The sequence below is a fragment of the Cupressus sempervirens genome, chromosome 5 (assembly GCF_028749045.1).
Source record: "Cupressus sempervirens isolate cs-2001-9-10 chromosome 5, ASM2874904v1, whole genome shotgun sequence".
In the NCBI taxonomy this organism is placed as follows: Eukaryota; Viridiplantae; Streptophyta; class Pinopsida; order Cupressales; family Cupressaceae; genus Cupressus; species Cupressus sempervirens.
The window spans coordinates 227840404-227853088 of record NC_143122.1 but is presented as its reverse complement, the minus strand read 5'-3'; the positions used below and the strand labels follow the sequence as shown (position 1 = coordinate 227853088).

General features: G+C 34.6%; 1 pseudogene; it reads left to right on the top strand.

Annotated features, from left to right (window-relative positions):
• The first annotated feature begins 9691 nt into the window (after nt 1–9691).
• Nucleotides 9692–11790, top strand: LOC149555271 (GDSL esterase/lipase At4g10955-like; annotated as a pseudogene).
• Nucleotides 11791–12685: the final 895 nt, after the last annotated feature.

The window sequence follows — 12685 nt, the reverse complement described above, 5'->3', positions numbered from 1 at the left end:
TGCATAACATTTTTGCCAATCAGTTTTCTCCTTTAGCCTCTATTAGATATGAACTATTTGTTCCTCCATCTCTAGAACCATCTCAGGCCCAACAATGATTTGATCTTCAATCTTGTTCCAACTCAAAGGGGTTATGCATTTATTCTTGTATAGAGCTTCGAAGCACACCATTCTAATACAAGATTGGTAAGAATTGTTATGTGAAAACTTCACCAATGGAAGATAATATCCCATAGGTACTACCAATCCATACAATATACTCTTAGGATATCCTCCAATACTTGTTTCACCCTTTTAGTTTGACCATCAGTCTTAGGGTGGTAGGTGGAACTGAAATTCAATCTGGTTCCCAAGGTTGAGAATGTGATTTTCCAAAATCAAGATACTATTCTAGTATCTCTATCTATCAGGATGCCAAAATTTTTGAGTGATTTTTTGTGCTCCATTTGCTAGGTTACCTGGTATAAAATGAGCCACCTTGGTTAGCATGTTCGCAATTACTAGGATGGTATTATGTCTATTTTGAGTCATGGATAGCCCTTGAATAAAGTCCATGGTAATTATTTTCTATTTCTATTTTGGAGCTTAATTTGGGTGTGGTAGCACAACTAGGTAATGATGTTCTGTCTTAACCCTCTAACATTTGAGGCACCCTACCGCATATTATGTTGTTTCTCTCTTCATCCCTTTCTAAAATTACAAAGGCTTCATATCGACCAACATCTTAGTCACCCTTAGGTGTCCTGAATATGGAGTAACATGTTCATCTCACATAATATCATCCTTCAAATCTTTGGATCCTTGGGTACATACATTCTACCAATATATCTCAAAATTTCATCCTCTTCTAGCTAGTATCCTCCATATCTAGGGTCTTGAGGATCCCTCTAAAGTGCTTGATGGATCTAATTATAAGGTTTGTCTCTCAATAGATATTGTAGTACTTTCTACATAAGCCTGGTATTTAATGCCACCATAGTTGATATATGCCTTTGCTAGGTCAAAGCATATGTTACCTTTGATATAATTGATCTCAAAATTGTAATCTTCTACAAACTCTAACAATCTTCTTTGATATACATTGAGGTTATGTTGGGTAAATATGTACTTTAGTCCATGACGATATGACCCGAGTTCAAAAGGTTTCCTAATTAGATAATGTTTCTACATTTGTAGAGCATGAAAAATGGTTGCTAATTCCAAATCATGTGGTACATAGTTTTGCTCATAATTTTTCAATTTTTTAGATTCATAATAAATAACCTTTTCTTCTTGAATCAATACCCCTCCCTATCATTCTCTTGATGCATTTTTTGAAATGGTGAATTGACCTTCAGGATCAGGTACCTTAAGTACTAGTATAGTGGTTAATTATTCTTCAAGTATTCAAAGGTTTCTTGGCATTTTTGGGACCAGATAAAATTCCACCCTTTTCTTTGAAGCAAGGTAATGGGGTTTGAAATTATGGAGAAGTTCTTGAAAAAATTCTTGTAAAATTCTACTACACCCATATAAAGCTTCTGGCCTCTAACACATTCTTAAGTACCAACCACTCTATGATTTCCTAGATCTTCGAAGGGTCTACTACTAGTCCTTGGGTTGATATAATATGCCCTAGATATTGAATTCCTTTCTAGTAAAATGAGTATTTGGATAGCTTCCCATACAACTTATGATCTTGTAACCTTTGTAATATCATCTCTAGATGGTTTTGGTGTTCTTCCTCATTTCAAGAGTAGATGAGAATATCTTCAATAAAAACTAACACAAATTTCTCTAGGAAATCTTGGAATATGCTATTTATGAGATTCATATTTAAGTCGTCAAGGCCTTCGTTAGTTTGAAGGTTAAAAATATGAAGTCATAATGTCCTTAATGGGTTCTAAAGGTAGCTTTGTGAATGTCTTCTTCCTTGATCCAAATTTGTTGATATCCTAATCTTAAATTAATCTTGGAAGATATATTTTCTTTCCTCATTTGATCAAATAGGTTATCAATTCTAGGAATTGAGTACCTATTCTTTATGGTGACCTTATTAAGCATACTATAATCTATGCACAACCTCATAGTACCATATCTCTTCTTGACAAACAATACTAGAGCTCCCCAAGGTGGGAAACTTGGTTGAATGAGTTTCTTATCCAATATATTTTCTCATTGCACTTATAATTCCATTAATTCGATAGTGGTCATACGACAAGGTGCTCTTGATATGGGTTCTGCCACACACACCAAATCTATTGTGAAATCAAATACTCTAGAAGGAGGTAGGCCAGAGAGTTCCCTTAGAAATACATCCTGGATTTCTTTTAGGGTATGGATTTTTTCTTCAAAAAGTTCCTTCATCCTTTCTCCAATCTCCCCATCTTCAAAGATGTAGTCATCTTGATAAGTGGTTTCTAGGGATTCTTTCATGTCTTATATCTTTAAGGAGAACATTTTGCACCTCTTTCTTCAAAATCTTTTAAGTTGTATGGTTGATATGTTTCAAGGTTTTTCCTCATGCATTACTCCTTGAATGTTTATGGGGTTGCCTCAATCATCTAGACACTCTACTATCATGGCAAGACAATCCACTTTTTCTTTGTTCTCACTTAACCGTTTTATCCCTATGATGATGTACATCACAAGACCCAAAAGGTGCTACATACATATTGACCATAGTAGAGAAGTTGGTAAAGTCTACTTGAGCCTCAAATAGAAAGAGCTCTACCTTAGCCCTTATCTAGTTTGCATACTCGACTATCTAGGGTTATGCCATAAATCTGGTTCTTATAGGAAATCTATTAAAAAATTTTGGGGAGATAAAAGAATTTTGTTACTCTTGTATCAATTAATATAGAAATGAGGTTTCCGTATATCTTATCCAAATTTCTATAGGACCCAATTGATGTTTGGCCTAACTATTGTTTAGCTCTACATGAATCCTTTGCTGATAAATAACCTTCCAAGGGAGTAGTAGGGGTTGTGGATATGTTTTAGTATTAAACTTGTTGGGGGGGATTGATTGGTGTAATGGTCCCCAACACATGTAAAATAACCTTTAGGTAGTCCTTTCTTTTAATTCCCTTTGTCACTGCCATTGTTACTTGAGTTACCTTTAAACTCATTTCCACTCTTTCCCTTGAAATATGTTTTATTTTTCTTTAAGTTATAAACTCTCTTTTTATGAGGTCTCATTTCTAAACTATCAACATTCTATAAATTGTTCCTTTTATATTCTCATATAGAATAACTCCTTTTGATTTTTTTTCTCTTTTTGGATGGCTCTTTCAAGAGCTTGCTCCATGGTTCATGGGGTGAGGAAGTTCATAGCTTCCCCAATGCTATTATTTAAGCCCATGATGAGCTTCCTAAATTTTAGGTTTTTTTCTTGTTGATAAGGGGGAACATACTCTAGTAAGAAGGTGAGCTTCTCCTAGTACTTATGCACAATTAAAACCCCTTGCTTGAGATTTAGGAAGTCTAACAATTTCTTATCGTAATTTTTTTGGGCAACCATCAATTTTTAAAAATAGAGATGAATCTATCTCAAGTGATTTCACTAGTCTTAATATTGAGATCTATTGTGATGTTTCCCCACCAGGAGTCTTCTTCTCTAGAGAGATGATATATTCCCCATACTGCTTTGAATATTTTAAAAAACTTCTGATTTTGAAATATTTGTTCCATTTTAGTTAACCAGGCCTCAACACCTTCTCTTGACTAGGAGCCTAAGAACCTATGGGGCTTGATTTTATTTATGTTGGTAGATATGTCACTGACTATCTCTTTTTTTTTTTTTCTTCAGATGGATGTAATGAAGCTTCGTTTTCCTTCATTATGGCTAGAGTTCTTAGGTTGTTTTCCTAGAAGGGAGTGATAAGTGAGTCTACTCCTAACCTTGCCCAATCTAGGCTACTATTTTATTCATTCTATTTTCCACATTTTCTAACTTTGTTTGTGTATCTTTCAAAACCTAGAACAATAGATTAGAGGATTTTTGATGATTGGCCCTGTTGGTCACCTCATCCTCTATACACTTTTCATTGCTAGCCATATTTTAAGTTTGAGTTTCCTAAAATATAAAATTGTTCTTAATCAATATCATGCTCACATTTGTTTTGAAAGAGAAAGAGAAAAAATAAATATTTGTTTTCTTTAAGAGTGTAAGTACAACAAAAGAGAAGAATTTCCATTTTCTCACTTTATTGGTTTTGAATAATTTTATTGTTGGAGTTGCAACTACATTGTTTACAAAATTTCTTCTTTTGAGGGCACAACATAAATATCTTAACATAGATTAGACACCCTATTCCTAGGTATTATATCCATTTTCACTTTAGGCTTACCCTTCCCTTTACATGGTTTATGATAGCTCAGAAGAGGATCAATTTGCTTAGCATTCCAAGCCTTAATAAGTCTATTTATCAGTAACACTTTCTTGTCAGGAGTCTAGTTGAACTTCTCTTTCTTGATTCATTACAAAGCTTGTGCTAAGGTTTTGTTATACCTAGGTATGGAGTAACAAGAGTAGTCATGTTTTAACATGTTCTTAATCAGGTAGAAGAATATGGGCTGTCAGGGTTTCTTCCAAGGGGTGGTTCAGATATACATCATGTTTCACATTAAGAATTATATTTTCAGTTTCCCTGCCAGTTAAAAGTGTGATGACTTCAAGGTGTAGATTCGAACCTAGAGCTCTGATACCAATGTAATATGTTAATTTTCCATAATCTAATCAACCATTAATTAAATGAAATACCATTGCAATCTTAACTCAAACAAAGGTATAACAATTATTTTAGTTACTCTACTCATTCACATGAAAAGGAAAATAGAGTTAAATAACTTGCAATTCATATAACTAAAAGGTAACTAACATTTCAAAATCTAGGGTTTTGGATCCCCTGCAAAAAACATTTTTTAATGCCGAGAATTGAAAACATTTCAACATCTAGGTTGACATAAAAATCAGTTATGACTACCATATCCTTTGCATTTCCATGAATCATAACAAAATAACATAAATTGAATACATGTTTAATCATATACATATACATCAAGTGAAATGCAAAAAGATGAAATAAATACTTGATAAAATGTAGATATTGTCTCTGAGTTTGTGCAAACCTTGGCATTTGTAGAAGAGGAGAAGCATTTCCATGGGCTTAACCTACCAATGTGGAGATTTAAGTATCCCTACAAATTATCCCTCCCTACCCTAGGAAATTGGCTTGGGACACCAGTGTCCTACCACTAAGCATTCATGTGTTAGAGTTTTTACTAGTCAACTAGTGAGTTTGTGGACACCTTCCATCAACCTGTCTTCTAAATGCTATCACTTTGACCATTGGTGATCAAAGTGACATTCATGCTTCTGACCTACATTGGCCAAGGATTTTAGATGAGCATCATGTATGCCTAATCACCCACCACTCAACTTGACAACAAGAATATAGACAAAGGATTACCATGAAATGACTTAGTTATTAAAGATTTAATTAATTGTCATTGATTCATGCTTACTTTAACTTGCAGGGATATTTCCATTTACACCCTTCATCTTTACCATGTTGGTCCTCATGGATAAATTCCAAGGTGATTCCTTAGATGATATCTAGTTCTTGGAAATATAAAGCATTGACATCTTATCATGCCCATATTGGTCCATGGTATTATAAATGAGATTTGCATTCTCCTTTTCAGATGAATCCATTACTATACATGTGTTGCTCTCATCTTAGAGGCTATACTAATAATACCCTTGTATGAGAGATGACTTTTTGACTGAGATTTATTAGGATAACTAAAATCATATTCGATAAACATAACTTTCTATTATCATGTAGGTTTCCTAATTATATCAGTTTTAGAATGAAAAATAAAGGAATACTTAGGCTAAAAATATTTCAATTCTACAATAAAAAGAATAATGGAGTAATCCTTGAGAAAAAAAGATTTATTCAAAAATATATTTTAGGAAGGATGAAAAGAAATTTAGATTATAAATGCATGATGTGATGAAAGCTTGACTTGCAAAATAATTAGGCAGAGCTAAGTGGGTCAACTCTCCCATCTATTCTAGACTTATGGTATTGCCATGTATGTTGATGTTGGATAGCTAATCCGAAATCAGCTCACATAGATTAATGATAATGATCAATTATTGGATGAGATAGAATAGAACCTAATGTGAAAATACATGAATAGATATCATCAAATAAATGCTTGAGTGTTGCTGGCCAAAGTGAAGCAATTATAATAATCCATCCAAAGGGTGAGCATAGATATGCAAGAAAGGATGTCACATACATGCTCAATAAGAAAAGAAACTTCCAAGGTGACAACCACTCACAAGTCCATCAGTTGAAATATGAAGGTTTTATGATGAGCCATCTTCAAATATAAGTTTGTTTTTTAATACAAGGACATCTTCATACTTAGCTATACTCATAAGTATATATACACATACATGCATGTTCATATCTCAGTATACCTAGGTATTATGGTGTCATTCTATTAAAACATGTCATATGCAATAGAAGGATCACAAATAAAGAAAGGTAATAATTTTATGCTTAGTGATTCTTCTTAATAATTTAATGTTTTATGATAATTGGTTAGCTCATGGTGATCCTTTGTACATTCTTTCTGGTCAAGTCATTTCATTCTTGATCAAGGCCGTTTGATTTCATACCCATGGATTTAGGTGCCCCATTCCTAACTCCAATTTCGGCAAAACTCCCCCCCTTCATTGTACTTCTACAAAAGAAAAATTTCCAAAGTAATAAAACATTTATATAATCAACATATTTTTTCTACAATGACTGGAAGCGAGAGCGCAGGGAGAGAAGATAGAGCTTTTGGTGCCAAGGAGGCCAATGATGGCAGCAAAAAGGAGATTGAGGATGACAATCCTGATGATTGGTGGGTCCTCCCCATGCCTGTGCCTCCTTGGAGTGGTGTTTTCTGCAATGATGGGGGGTGTTTATTTTCTTCTTGGGGTTTTTTTGGGCTAGGGGATGTTCTCTATTTTGAGGGGTTTTTTTCTCTCTATTGGGTGGGGATTTCCTATGGTGGCTTTTTGGATTGTCTCCATAGTTTTGATGTTACTATAGACACTTTTATAGGCTTGATAAGGTGTGGAGATTTTGGTTGACATTATTTTTCGCTAGCACCCCTGTTCACCATGTTTGGCTTTAGATGTGTTGGGTTTTTTAGCTTAGATGTAGTGTTAGTCTCTACCTCTAGTGGTCTCTCTTGTATTTGGAGTTTGTTGGAGATAAAAACACAAATGGGTTTGGTTTGTATGGCTATGTGTTGTGGCTCCAATGGCAATGCTTCTCTTTGGTGAATCCTATTATGGCTCATGGGGCTCTTGTGATTCCTATGGTCTACAGGAACTTGGACATTGATAGTTTGGTCTAGAGGGGAAATATTATCCCTGTCCCTATTACTAGTTCTATTGATGGATTTTTTCCCTAGATAGGTCTTCACTTTCATGGGTTTTCTTGTTAGTGGACCCCCTTGGTTGGGCACTATTGTGGAGTGTACTTTTTTTCATCATTTGGGGATTCTCTTGCCTCTGATGCTTGCTTCTTTGGGGTTTCCTTCGGTTCCTTGTGCTTTGAGGTGATGAATTCCTCTGTTTGGTGGTGGAATTTGGTTGAGGCTGTCATTTTGGGGTTTCTGATGTTTGTGTAGTTGAAATGTCCTTTGTTCTATTCTTTCACTTTCCTTCTTTCTATGGAGGTGGAGGACCATATTGAGGTGGGGGAAAAGCTTATGGAGGTAGTTGGTTCCTTGGGGAAAGTGGTGGTGAATGGGTTCAATCGGTACTCTCCTTCTATTGTTTGTAGGTATCTCTTTCTTATTATTAAAGATCTCTATCTAGAAAGAACATGTTTGGACACTGTACTTCATGCAGTGAAGGGATGGCTTCATAGCTAAATGCTTTGATGCAAAGAGGTGTGTTATTGTCCTTAAGGATGGGTTGGGTCTTCCTATTTTCTTCTACATTCACAACTTCTATGGAGGTGGATAAATCTATTATTGAGAGAGAGATCATATTTGGGTGTTGTGAAGCAGAGGAGATTCCTATTGAGATTTTGTGTACTTGTGCTACTTTTAGTATTCTTCTTAGCAGAAGAAGGGGGAGAAAATGTTATCTCTGGGGTTTGTTCTTCCTCCTCCCCACTCCTCTCATAGGTATTATGGTGCTATGGGAGTTTATGGGGGGATGTAAGACTTTTGACTACATTTTCCAATGTTGGAGGTTGAGCCTTTCTAGGACCCATGGTTGGAAGATATATACTATGTTTTCCAAGGCTGAAGGTATAGGCTTGTTTGGTCCTATATTTTGCTTAGTGTTTTGATAGGCACAGATGGCTTGAGTTTTCTCCCTTGTTTTTATGGTGATTTCTTGTTTTAGTTTTACTTTTCCCAGTGATCAAGTGATTGCTAGTAGTTCTAGAGGGTACACTCTAATCCTTTGTTGTTGTTTTTTCTTTAAGCTTGCAACTATTGTGGGGGCTTGTCCTAAGTCATTCATTGAAAGTTTTGACCATGATTGGTGGGTTAGTCACTCGTGGACCTTTGTCTTTGACAAAGGGAGATCTAATTTCAACACTAGTGTTGTTCTATTATTAGTGTCTATAGTTTTGATTGTACTTCCGGTCAGCACCCATTAATTGCCATTTTTCTTAATCAAAAACATATTTCTATAATCCAAAATATCAATAAATAATCATTTCCAAAATAATCATTTTTGAATTTTTATTATATTCACTAACTAACATGCCATATGAAATATTAACTAATAACCAAAATTCTATTTCACATGATCAAATATCTCTACAACTTTAACTAACTTCACATGAATTGACCATGCTAAAAGATTATTTTAATTTAAGCAAAATTTAGAATATAACAATTCTCCTCAATTATACTTCTTATTGAAAACAACCAACAATATTAGAAAATGGTGTATTTGTCACCTTTATTTATATTTTAATCTATACCGGGGACTTAATTTTAATTTACTAGTAAATCTATGTCTCAGTTTGTTCATAATGAATGTGTAATTAATGTGCTGGCTGGCTAAAAGCCTTTCTCTCTGTGTCACATTGTAGCCATTTAGGAAAATTCTAACCCGATTTTGGTTCTTTGCTTTGTTGAAGTATGTTTATTAATATTCTATATTGAATCAGAACTATATTCTATTAAAATTCTGTGTTCGTGGGTCTTTAAGATGTGCAAGATTAAGTATGGATTTCTTATGACGAATTTGCAAAATTAGTTCGTATTTTTCTGGATAAAATTAAACGAAGTAGAATACCATCACTTTGAGAAAGAAAATGGGCCAATTTGAAAAAGAAGAGAGTTTACAGAAAACCTCCGGAAAGAATATATGTAGTTTACGAGGCAAAAAAGTTCTGAACGAGTGAATATAAGTTGATTATATAAAACATAAGCTTCGTTCATAATGCTGTGAGAAGAAAGAAAGTAAAGTAGATTTGACTAAATTCTTCATTTATGACAAGAAAGAAAGTAGAGTGGATTTAACTCACATCGTCTCAGCTCAGCATTCCAATAATTCTTCAAGTTGAAGATAAAATCCGCAATCATTAAAGCGTGTGTTTCATGAAAACACTCCCCACCTTGCGGAAAATCCCCTCTCAGCAACTTTTGTAGTCAAAGTTTTGTTGTAATGGCTGATCACAACATCAACCATATTAGTGAGATTTATGACCTCGCCAATCCCAACTGGTAATATTTGCCTAGGAATTTATTCAAATTAAACTCTATATTTCTCTTCCTTTTGTCTTTTTAGTGTTCGTTTCCGTTGTCTATTAAGTTTCTCTCATATTTTTATTAGTCTCTAGCTGAAATCTGTCGCAAGCCTGACAAAAAAACTTGATAGAATACTGACAGTTTCATTTTGTAAATTGTTTTATAAATGTCCCTCTACAATTTGTTTCGTGATAGTTTTGTGAAATAGAAGAAGTTGCTAAAATGAAAAATAAGTTTATGGAGGATCTCTACTATAATTTCAATAAAGCTGATGTATCTAGACCAGCACATAATTATAAATGTTTTTACTTAACTTCTGCTGCTAAATTTAGCATTGTGTTTAGTAGAAACATTTGTATTCTTCTATCTTAAATATCTGTAATTCTAATGGTATTATATTTCTAGTAGAAAAGTTCTAAATAATTTATAATATTTGTGTTAGTGATTGGTTTCTGGATTAGATTGTGTTGTGTAGTCTAGGGGAGAGGACCCAGTAGTTGTGCGCGTTCCAATAGTTGTGACAGTAGTTGTTAACTTAATACCCATACTTGTTGATTTAATATCCAACATACAAGATTGTACCAATGGATGTGACTTTAAAGTTGTTTTTGTTAATGATGATTACCCATAAGAGAATGAAAAGTGTCCCTTTTTCCAAAAGCCAACCAATAGTGTGATGCCACATCAGCTGCACAAGTATAGGGTCTCCAATGCACTATGATTGGTCTCACTTTTTTTTGGGCTATTTTATGTTGATGTGGCATCATATTTGATGATGTGGCTCTCAAACCTTAGTTATAACCAGGAGACTTGCCAAGTAAGCTACTATCAAAAAAATGAGAGTGATTTGAAATTTCCACATACGATTTTGAGAACTGCAAAAGTTAGGGTGCACAACTACTGGGTCCTCTTCCCTAGTATAATTCGAAATGTTGATGGTAAATTTTTTCAATACAATCTAATCCAGAAGCCAATCATTATAATCATAATGGATTGTGAAAATTTGATCTCTTTATACGTATGTTAGATCAATGTAGAAATGATAGGAGAGATTCCAACGACAGGGGACGCACCGCTGCTTGCCTTGTAAATGTTGTATACCAATTTGACAGAAGCAATGAAATGGTGAACGAATGGTGCAATCTACTCAAATTTGAGATATATGAAAGAAAAACAGAGAAAATACAAGGCAGTAGTGAGAGTATTTGGGGCTGTTTTCAAGTGGGCAGGGCAAAGTAGAAGCATGACAGATGCGGAGGAACTTCAAATTCCTTCAGAAGTTGTTGCATTCAAAGGTATCATTTCTGAAGGAATTAGTGCTCTGAAAAAGGATATCAAAAACACATGGAAAGCAATCAATGCACGCCATGCTTCCATCAGTGGAGTGGATATTGGCTTACAATACTCGCAGAGGAGTGCTGAGAGGCATGGATCTCAGAATATCTGGATTGTTGGCCACTCGTTGGGAGCCGCCATTGCAATAGCAGCTGCAAGAAAAATGGATAGAGAAAAGAGAGATAAAATAGAAGCACATCTCTTCAGTCCTCCCTTTTTTCACCAATATTTCCCGAGGTGAAATTCTTTGAAATGCTTGGAAGAGCTTTAACAACCGTCCGTGATTTTTGGCGCTCCCATGATTTTTGTAAGCCTAATGCGTTTGATTATAAGATGATAGATGATGCCATATTGCATGGTTTATATAATGATTTTATTAGGGTTAGTGCTTGGATACCCAACATATATGTGGGGAAGAATGATCCCATTTGTTGCTCTTACATCCGTTGTTTCGAGAAGATGGGGGTACTATACAATCAGAACGGTCAGCCCCTTTATGAGCGCATGAAGTACCTGTTTTGTTTTGAAGTAGCCCAGGAGAGAACACCATGGCACTTGCTTCCCTCTGCTAAGCTTTTAGTAAAAGACAGCAATAATCAGCATCCTAGTCAGTGGTGGGCAAGGTGTCTGAAACTTGAGGGCAAGTTATTTGTTCCTCCTGATGAGCCTCAACTCCCTTAAAGAGGTATGACCGTGCCTGGAAATGAATGTGTTGCTATGTTATGGCTACAAATAATTTGTGCTGCATGTAGAGTTTAGGGATTCTCCTATCGGAATCAGATGCAATTTTTTTCCCGATGGGGGATAAGATATTATATTAACTGTCGAAATTAGATACATCGGTGCCATGCAGTCTTCTACTTCATTACAATCAAAAACCACATCTAATCGTCTAATCTATTCGCAATCCACTTAGAGTTCTGACTGAAATTGTAACATTGCCATATTATACTCTGGTACTCTTCACTTTATTTTTATTTTTAATTATTTTGATTTTATCTTCATCACTGGAAACTTAATTGAAGATTTCAAGCATCATTTACAGTCTCACTTTTATATGAAAAAACAGTATTCACATCTGCTTTACATCGCGGTTTGAGGTTAACGTTTAAATGGTCCATTGAAGGGACTGCGACAAACTTTCAGAAAATAGAACATAGGTTTTTTTGATCAAGAAAATATTGAAGATTATTAATCTATTTGCACACAAATTTGACAAAGTCTCGTAGTTTATATATTTTCGTTATCTGAACGAAGAAAGTAAATTAATCTAAAGAATTAAAAATTCTCATCTAGTCAAATTGAAGAAAATAGAAAAAATGTTGAGCGTTCTTATTATGATTCTTTTTCTGGGAGAAATAAAATTGGTTGAAGAAAAACTAACTTCAATTTATATTCAGAAAAACAAAATAGAAATAGACAAAATTGCAGAGAGGAAATGGAAGTAAAAATGAGGCAGATCAAGAGTCTCAAATCATTTCCTCACGCCTCTTATGTTCACATAAATATGTGATGATGAAAATTATGAGATTATGAAAATAGACGCTTAAAAGAATATCTCTTGACTTATTATATA